Below are 9011 nucleotides of genomic sequence, written 5' to 3'. Positions count from 1 at the left end.
AGGTGCTCCAGCCCTCTGATCATCTTTGTTTGTAAAAATACAAGCAAAAGTCTGAAGAAACATTTTAAGTAATAACACCTTTTTTTGAAAAAAATGAAMACATTTTTAAAATTTTATGATTTATGTGAAATTCTTCATGAAGAGGGGATATTTTAATACACTTTTTTTTTGAGACTTTTCATCTAGCTCATCTATACCCRTGAAATATTGAAAAGATCTGTTATAGTAGATTAGTAGAGGAACTCTACTACCCTTACTCTGAGGTCTGAAAGCTTTGCCAGACTTGCTTGTTTTCATTCCCAGGTCTCCTCATGGAGATTTCCTTTACTTTGAAAGTGGGTCATACTGGTAGCAACCTTCCTTCTTGCCACTTTGAGTTTCGGATTCAAAACAAAACAATCCAAGAAGGATTGTTGTTGGAAAGTTCTCAAGAAAAACTCAGATAAAAGCTGGTCTTATTCTGTTACMAAACCACATTGCAAATTTTACAGATTTTTGGATGCAAAACCACAACTCTGCTGATTTTTTTATTGAAAACTTGGTCTATTTTACTCAAATCAGTGAATGTGGGCATGCAAGAGGAGACCAAGGAAYGGTGTTGAGTAGGTTTTGTTTTCAGGGCCAGTCTTCCCCAAGGTCTGATATCAGGTTGCCATATTTTAAGGTGTTTAAAGTATTTCTTTGGTTCTACTGTGATGATGTCTTATGAGAGCTCTCCTGTGCTAAACTCCTGGTTTGAGGTGAATTAAATAGGCACAAATTAAAGAATTCCTTCCATAGCATTTCTCACCTGTTTACACGGGAGCTAAAAAGGGGGAAAATAGCTGAGAGTCTTCATTCATTAAGAAAATAAGATTGCTGATTATAAAACATGAAATCTTTGGCTGTTTTAGCACAGATGCAACTTGTAAGACTAAAAGCATCCTTTTGTTGTACCGCTTGTAYTGTTTGAGGCTATGATTTAACAAAATTGGTAGAAGCGCTTCTCTAGCCAGTGGGCAGATACTCATCAGATGAGTTTGACCAGTAACAAAGCCAGGTGGGTTAAGCCTTTATGGGATATACTAGCCTTGATCAGTCACCCAGTCCCCCTGAGCTTCACCTTTTCCCCCTGAAAAATGGCAATGGCCCTTCCACTCTTCTCTTGTATCACTGTAGAAGGCATTAGGAGAGATCATTTCCCTCAGGCCCTGTGGTGGGGATGAAGCACTCAGAAAGGTTCCACACCTGATTCTCCTTCAAGGCACTGGGAGTTTCCCCTCTGTACAGAGACTGTGATTTGGCCCCGTGGCAGAGCAGCACTCCTTGGAAACAGCTGTGATCCATTTGTGTGTGCTGCGCTCCCTGGATGCATTTTTCTCCTTCCTGTTTATTTATGAAGGAGAAGTATAGTTAGGAAGGTGATGGCTTGTGTTTTATTGATTTAAAGGAAGAAGGGGAAATCTTACGCTCAGAAAGCTTTGAGCAGATGAAGAGTGGTTCCCCCACTGTTGCCACCATGTTTGTGTGCCAGTCTGTAAGCTACACTGATGAGGTTGTCTTATTTCAGAGTATTCCTAGGCCCTCTCCTCTCCCTGGGCACTCAGACACCCTGGGCTGTCTCCTACCCCCCATTCCAAGACATCCTAGTCCCAGTAGTAATTGYGTTCCTTGCACATCGGGTGCATTCCCGTTCCCATCACTGAAAGATTATGAAACAGGTACCGTGGGATGTTAGAGCAAATATATAGAATGAAGTAATGCTCTGATGAATAGCTGATCTGATGTTGGATGTCCAGGCCTGGATTAGCTGAGAGCTAGTCTCCCCCACATGAAACTCTGTGACTGAATCCTTGGGGCTGATTGGTAAGTGGGAAAGGACAGTAATTCCCTGGATTACGGCATGACTCATCGTTCCCCAGAAGCTGGTCAGCCAGGACAAAGCTGAAGCATCGTTCATCATTTTGGTTACTATTTTTCCTAGTGGTTTCTGCAGTGCATTCTCCAAACAGCGTTAAAGATGCTTCAGGCTTCCTGCCAGTCCAGTTTAGAGATGGACATAAAAGGGCAGGTACAAGTGATGGCAGAAGGCAAAAACAGTGAGAGATGGCCCTAACACAGTCATGAAAGGTTACGTGACTGCAGGTTTTGCTAGTGCAGTTTTATAAAGCAATTATTCTACATGGGTTCTATGCTGGCAAGATAAGACAGAAAGTTTGCTGGACACCACAGTGTCCAGGAGTTGACTCATCAGCAGGATTCGAGTGAAAACTGATAGAGTTCGGGCAGATGGATTAAAGGCCAAGTCCCATAGCTGAGAGGAAAGGTGAAAGGAGTCACAGAGCTGCCAGTAAATACATGGATGAGGCTGGCATTGCTGTGTGAGTGGAGCAGTTGGGTGAAACATAGCAAGGAGGGCAAGATCCAAGGGACTGGAGTTACACAGGGTATTGGAAACGGTGCCAGGGAGTTTGTGCTTGATGTGCTGGCAGATGGAAAGGGCGTTGAAGTGGAGATGGCGAAGCACTGCTTGGGCTGGAGGTGCAAATGGGGTCTGGGGTGAAAGCTGATCACCCTCAGGGGATCTTAGCTCTAGCATGGGAGCAGCAGCCAGGTGTCTCCTACTTAACTAGCTGATAGCTTGTATGTACTTGGAGAGAAGTATTTCTATCTCCCTCTGCAGAAAAACTCAAATAATCCTTACTGGAGGTGCAGTATATAGTAGCAACTCTTTTCTCCCTAGATGGTAATTCTTACTCTTACCCACCTGGACCTGTTTGTTTTTTCCCTTTTTATTTATTTATTTATTTATTTATTGTTCTAACTAAACAAGGATCAGAATAAGCAAGCAGGTAAGGTTTCTAGTAAATATTTAAAGGCCTGTTCTGTGACTGCTGAATACTATACCCACTTTCCTTCGTCCTTTATGACAGCTCTCTTGCATGGAAGATAAGCACCAGAATATATATGACATGGTCCTGGCTGCTTAATAACCCCCCTCTATGTTAATCCCTATGTAAGCCTGAGATTTTTATCATAGAAGCTTAAGAAACTGTTGGGCAGGTTCCTACAGAAACATCCACCCACTCACCCACCAGACATTTAAAATGTAAAAGGTCCTTTCATGGCAAGTGGTAATCTTCCTCTCTCTGTGGCCTCTGTGTCTCAGCAGCAGAGCATGCAGACACTGATTTTACACCTTTGGGTGATTGAAAAAAAGATGGAATGGATTTTATTAACTTTTGTTTCTGAACTTCAACCAGGGACATGACATGTATACCTCAGAAGGCTACTGTCAGAGAAAATTCCCCGTGGCTAAGAGGAAATTTCCTTCTGCTATGACTGTCGCATCACTGATGCAGTCCTTCGGCACAGAGAGGTGTGCCTGGGCAGCACGTGTGACTTGTGCAAGCCTACGGGCTAGGACCTGTGTGCTCCCTGGGTCCCTGGCACAACTCCACCTCACTCACGGGGGTATTTCGCTCAGGAAGAGAGGAACTCACCTCCTCAACTRTATGAATGTCCCCACTTCCTCTGGCTTTTGTCTAAGCAACTGCCTTTCCTGGGCCCTAGCTCATAAAATTGGGCAAAAGTTTTTGCTGGACAACTGCARCTGAAGAGCTGCTTTCTTTCAGGAGGCACCAGGCCTGGGGATCATTATGAAGGTATCAAACGGCAATGTTTTAGAAATGCAAGTGTAGCTGTAGGTAAGCAACAGAAGCACTGTGATTCCTTGAGTAGCAGCTTTACGAACCTTTCATTGCTCTCTGTCATCTTGGATTTAGCATGCAAGTTCTATGGGATAGGGAGTATTTTATGCTTATAGACATGGGTAGCAGCTACTGTAGTATAGATGGCAATTAAGAAAAAGAGAATCATAGATTTCTTTAATCTATCATCTATTTTTGTGGTTAAAGTTTGCTCTTTTAAGTTAATAAAATTTTTACCAAAGAGAATGAAGAATCAGATTAATTAGGCCATCCCAGGGCATCTGATGCTACCACAAGCCRTATGAGCTTTGCTTATATGATTTTAATGTCAACCACACAATGACATTAGAAATGCACATATGTAATCTTAAAGCTCCATGTTTTCRGGTTCCTTGCTCCATTAACCAATTCATCACATTAAGGGGGGAAAAAGGATTGTTTAGGATTAGAGGTGGACTAAAACAAAATTTCAGTGCAAAATCCAGTATCAAACCTGCAGTTCAAATCTTCCTCTCTCCTTGTTCAAATCTGAGCGCCTCTGATTTTGGCAACTATCATATCTAGATGCGGACTATAACCACTAAGACCACRAGGGTCCGTGGTTACACGGATGGTTCATTCCTGTCTGAACTGAGGTATGTATCCAAGGTTATAATGGAGCCCCATTCTCTAGTATAAAGTCTATTTGATAATTTAAGACACCCAAACGCACTCATGTTTTTGAAAGCATTGCTCAGCATTCCCAGGAGCAAAGAGGCAGGCTATAATTCTGTGAGGCAGCTCATCAAATTCCAAGCCATCACCTACTAATTAATCCATCGGTAAAATTCTCAGTTGGAGTCTCACTTCCAGAAAAAGGCTGCCAATTTTTCTGCCTTTGTGTTATATCTCCCTCAGGAGCAATCTAACCTGACAAAACATTTTTCAGACCCACCACTACAAGTATCTTTGGTGGGGRTATATGAACCAATAACTTCAACTGTATTCCCCAAATGATCTTCAAACTTAAAGGTTTGGATAGTTCGATTGTRTTAAATTCCTACCCCGGCTGCCTTTCTGTCCAGAAAATAGCATGAAGACCAAACAAACCTCTTCCATGTTGGCCCTGGGGCTAAAAATGGTCAGGGGGTTCTTACCACAAAAATCCCCCCAATATGGGGTGGTTGCCCAACTGTCAGCGTGCAGGAGCATGCTGCAGCACTGTGAGGTGGCCAGGGGATGGAGAACACCCTCTAGTGCTGTTGGTGCTGTGCCATGCTGGAGTAGCAAGTACCCCTGCTGCAGCTTCATGCCTGGGCTTGGAGGCTTGCTGTCCTGCCTGATGCCATGGTGGCTTCCAGCTCCCTGTCCCYGCACCCACCAAGAAGCTCCATTCAGCCTGTGGTCTACTGGGCTCCTTGCCACTCCTGCAGCAAAGCCTTGCCCAGTGGAGCCGCTGCCAGGCCGGTATCCTGCCTGAGGTTCTACGCCCCTTCTGTGGTGCTTGCTGTGGGCTGGTGTCAGTAAGTGCCCTGCAAGTACTGGAGAAGCCCCATTAGAAGGGGCTTAGGATCTGTATGGGACCCTTTGTATAGGTGCCCTTAAATACTGCTGTAAACACAGGCTGGCTGTCACAAGGAAGGCACTTYACCACCGTTGCTTGCTTATAATCAGAAAAATATACAATAGCCTGTGCCACGCTGAACGAAGCATGGGAACCCATCAAACTGCATCAACGCCCTCGCTTATTATGCTGTCTTACGTGGGAGCGCCAGGCCCCGTGGGTTGCTGGAGGATGCTGAATAAGGAGCTGCTGAGTGGAGAACTCATTTCTGATCACTGGGAAATTTCATGCTCCATCAATACCACAACTTCACAGAGAGATGAAATATTATGTAGAGCGAGAAGCCCTTCATCATTTAAATCAAGGAAAGGAAGCATGAACAAAGCCCTTTATATATTCATTCCTAACAGCTCCGTTGCTTTGCAGAGTGAATGCCCCAAACCAGACTTCATGACTGAAGGCTTTTGGTAAAGAAAGATGAATTTCATGCTTTTCTCAGGCTGGCTGCATACTCACTTGTGAAGCTGTCAGAGAGCTAACATTTCCCTGATAATCTGTCTTACAATCTTAATGAGAATGCAACAAAGCAAAAGTACTCTTAAAAATAAAAATGCATTAAAAGGCATAGTATCAACCATCTCTTTGCAAAAGGGGTCAGCAGCCAGCACTGATAACAATACTGAAAGTGGGGATTAAGAAGCACAGTGCTGAGGGAGCAAGCATATGCCATGCTATTGACCTGTCCCATATGTAGAGGCTATTGTTTCGCTGCCACTGTATTGCAACATGCTCTCTGTGCACTCCTCTCCTCCCCCCATGCTGTCCTTCTTTCTTTCTTTCCTCCACACACAAGCTCTGCGGCTGTGATCTGCTAAAACCTGACATTTACACATGAATTGTGCAATGGTGCAGTGCAGAGAGCCAGTGTGACCTGGGCCACTAAATAGCGTATTAGTAATTAGGCTCAGCAGAAAAAAAGACCAGCACCAGCTATTGAAGAGATTGCTTTGGGTGTGATGGTGGTGAAGGCTGTATAGCAGTAAACTCTGACTTCTTCATTTCTGGGGCGGGGCAGCATCTGCTTTAACTTCTGAAATATTATTTTTTTGGCATGCTTGGTAGAGGTTATAGGGAATGAATTTCCAGACCTGTAGGCTTTTGTGCTGGGATGTAGCCAGAGGCTGCAGAAACCTTCCCCCTCCAAAATCAAGCAAAGCAGCTTCTAGGGCTGGGCTTGTCCACAGCTGGGGTAATCCCAGCAGGGAACAGTCACGGATGCTACTTCAGCTCCTGTTTTAATGGTGAGAGAATTGATTTAAACCCCTGTTCAAATATGGAAGGTGTTGGCTGCAAAGTCTAAGCCAGACCCTGACCTGGGGCCCACCGGCCTGGAGCGTCAAAAATGGAGCTGCCACATCTTGTGCACTCGCGACAAGTCACTTGGCTGACTCCTGCCACATCTTCTCTGCTGGGATGTTAATGTAGTGTGAGGTGGCAGCCCAGCACGGTTTCCTCGCCATGCTCACCTGCAGGGTGCAACACTGCAGTGCGGGCACTCAGCAGGCAGCTCAGTGGGTTGCACAGGAAGGACTGGCCAGCATGGAGTAACCGAACAGCTACCTCGGCCTCCCCTACAAATGCATGGTTCAAGTACCGCTGACGCTCCCCAGGAGCCACCTGAAGGCAAGAATTGTCGTGACACCAGAAAAAAAATATCCAAATGACAGGCATCCACTTTTCCTTAGGAGAGTCACCACAGCTTTTAGAGATAATACATTTTGTCTGAGTTTTAGGTTTTACCTATGCTGGTATTTTCCTTCCTTAGCCCTTTTTGAAAAGCTAGTGCCAAGAGTGTGTTCAGTAGCAGGGTTTCCTGAAGTTGCCTCTGTGGTTTGTCTTTCAGGTGTTCCCACATGCTCCAACTTCACTGTAACATCCTCATGAATGAACCCAGGGGAGCCTTTTGCTCTCTACATGACTGACTGATATGAAGAAACTTCATATGCACAACTGGATCCCACATAAACCTCTACAAAAGAGATATTCATACATCCTGCAGTTTGGAGCAGCTTCTGGCAGCTTTTGCAACRTAAGACTTTCAAAGGACTCTCAAACCACTTAAAATGATACAGATATTTTTAAATTCTACAAGCCATTAACTCCCAACATGTTTCTTAGCTGAAACTCTTCAATTTTATTGGAGAGTTCTGAAACTGTAAACCAAGCCTCATTCATTGAGRAGATTTCAAATTTACCGAGTCAAGCTAGAGCTGCAAGGGTTTCTAAGAGCTTTTGGAGTATATTTTTTATTCCCCACACAAGCCACCAGACAGCCATGTATCATATATTCAGAGCCTCACTTTCCTCTGGGTACACACAGCAGTTAAGCTGGTGTTGACGTGAGTACCAGTGTGTGGACATCATGGAAAGAAAAGGTGCCCTTCCTGTCATAAGACAACATTAGTCGTTGTGACCTAAATGATTCTATGATTCAATGGATATGAGGAAACACTTTTCCACTATGCATGCAGCCAAGCACAGGAACAGATGCCCAGGAAGGACGTGTAATCTCCCTCCTTGGTGATATTAAAAATCTAACTGGTCAAGGTCCTGAGCAACCTGATCTCACTGACACTGCTTTGCATGGAGACTTGCATGGAGCAGGGGCCTCCCCAGGTCCCTTCCCACCTGCATTACTTTTGGGATCCTACATCAGTGGCTGTGACCACAATCATGCTGAGGCAGTCAGGGCAGTCAGTATTTCACCAGCTGCAGGCTGGCTCCCGTGGGTACAAGCATCTGCATTGCTGCCACCAACTGAGTTCACAATGAAAGTGCTCCTAAGCAGAAAAGAGCTCCTGAAAARAGCAGAAGATTTGCACCTTTCCTGTTCGAGAGGAAGAGCACCGGGACAGCACGACGCCCTTTCTGCTAGCTCTCTGGGCAAGAAGAGACAGTGTCACCTACGCCACCCAAGCCCTGCTGAGAGGTGTTGTGTGCTTGTTCAGGCTGAGCTCTGCATCAACAGGGTCCCACAGCTTTTGAATCACAGCTCATGAGTGTTCCTCCAGCTCAGAGGGCTCCTGCAGTTTGCCTCTGTTAGCGTACACTATGTGGCACTATGTTTTTTGGTGTCAGCCAACATGCAATATAGAAACAGAAACACGAAGGGATTTTCTTACAGTATTGATAGAACTGTCTTGGAGAATTTTGGAGAGAGCAAGATAAAGTTCTTAAAAAAAAAAAGCCTTCACTCCTCCTATTTTCTATTTCATTCCTCTCCAAAGCTATCCTCTCCTTCCAAGGCACACACTTTACATCCCCCCTGCTAAGCCAGAAACCCCATACTTTCACTATCTCACCTCTTTTTTTTCCCCTTGCCTTCCAAACAGAAATTATATCTAGTTAAATCTGAATCCAGCTCCCCCAACCCCCATGAAGGGAGCAGAGGGGTGGAGAAAGCTTATCCTTGGCTTGTTCCCTGCTGTTGAGAGYTAATGGTACCCACGTACTGCATGAGCATGAGAGGCACTGTGGTCCATGGGAAGGGAGAAGGATAAACCCCTCAGAGGCAACAGCTGCAAATGACTTGTGCCATCTAGGAACAAGCAGAAGAAAACACGGAAGGCAGATAAAAGCAGTACAAAAGAGGCTCTAAACATTAAGGAAACCACAAGGCCTGGAAGAAGATGGCAGCAATCAACCACGACTCAGGAAACAGCCTCCTTTACAGCCTCCAGTGAAAACATAGCAAGGCTTGCTCCAGCTCTCCCAGCGCA

The sequence above is a fragment of the Rhea americana genome, unplaced genomic scaffold, assembly GCF_003343005.1.
Source record: "Rhea americana isolate MKP2758 unplaced genomic scaffold, rheAme1 scaffold_43, whole genome shotgun sequence".
NCBI classification, from domain to species: Eukaryota; Metazoa; Chordata; class Aves; order Rheiformes; family Rheidae; genus Rhea; species Rhea americana.
The sequence above is the reverse complement of the archived record's forward strand: the minus strand, read 5'-3'. Positions refer to the sequence as shown.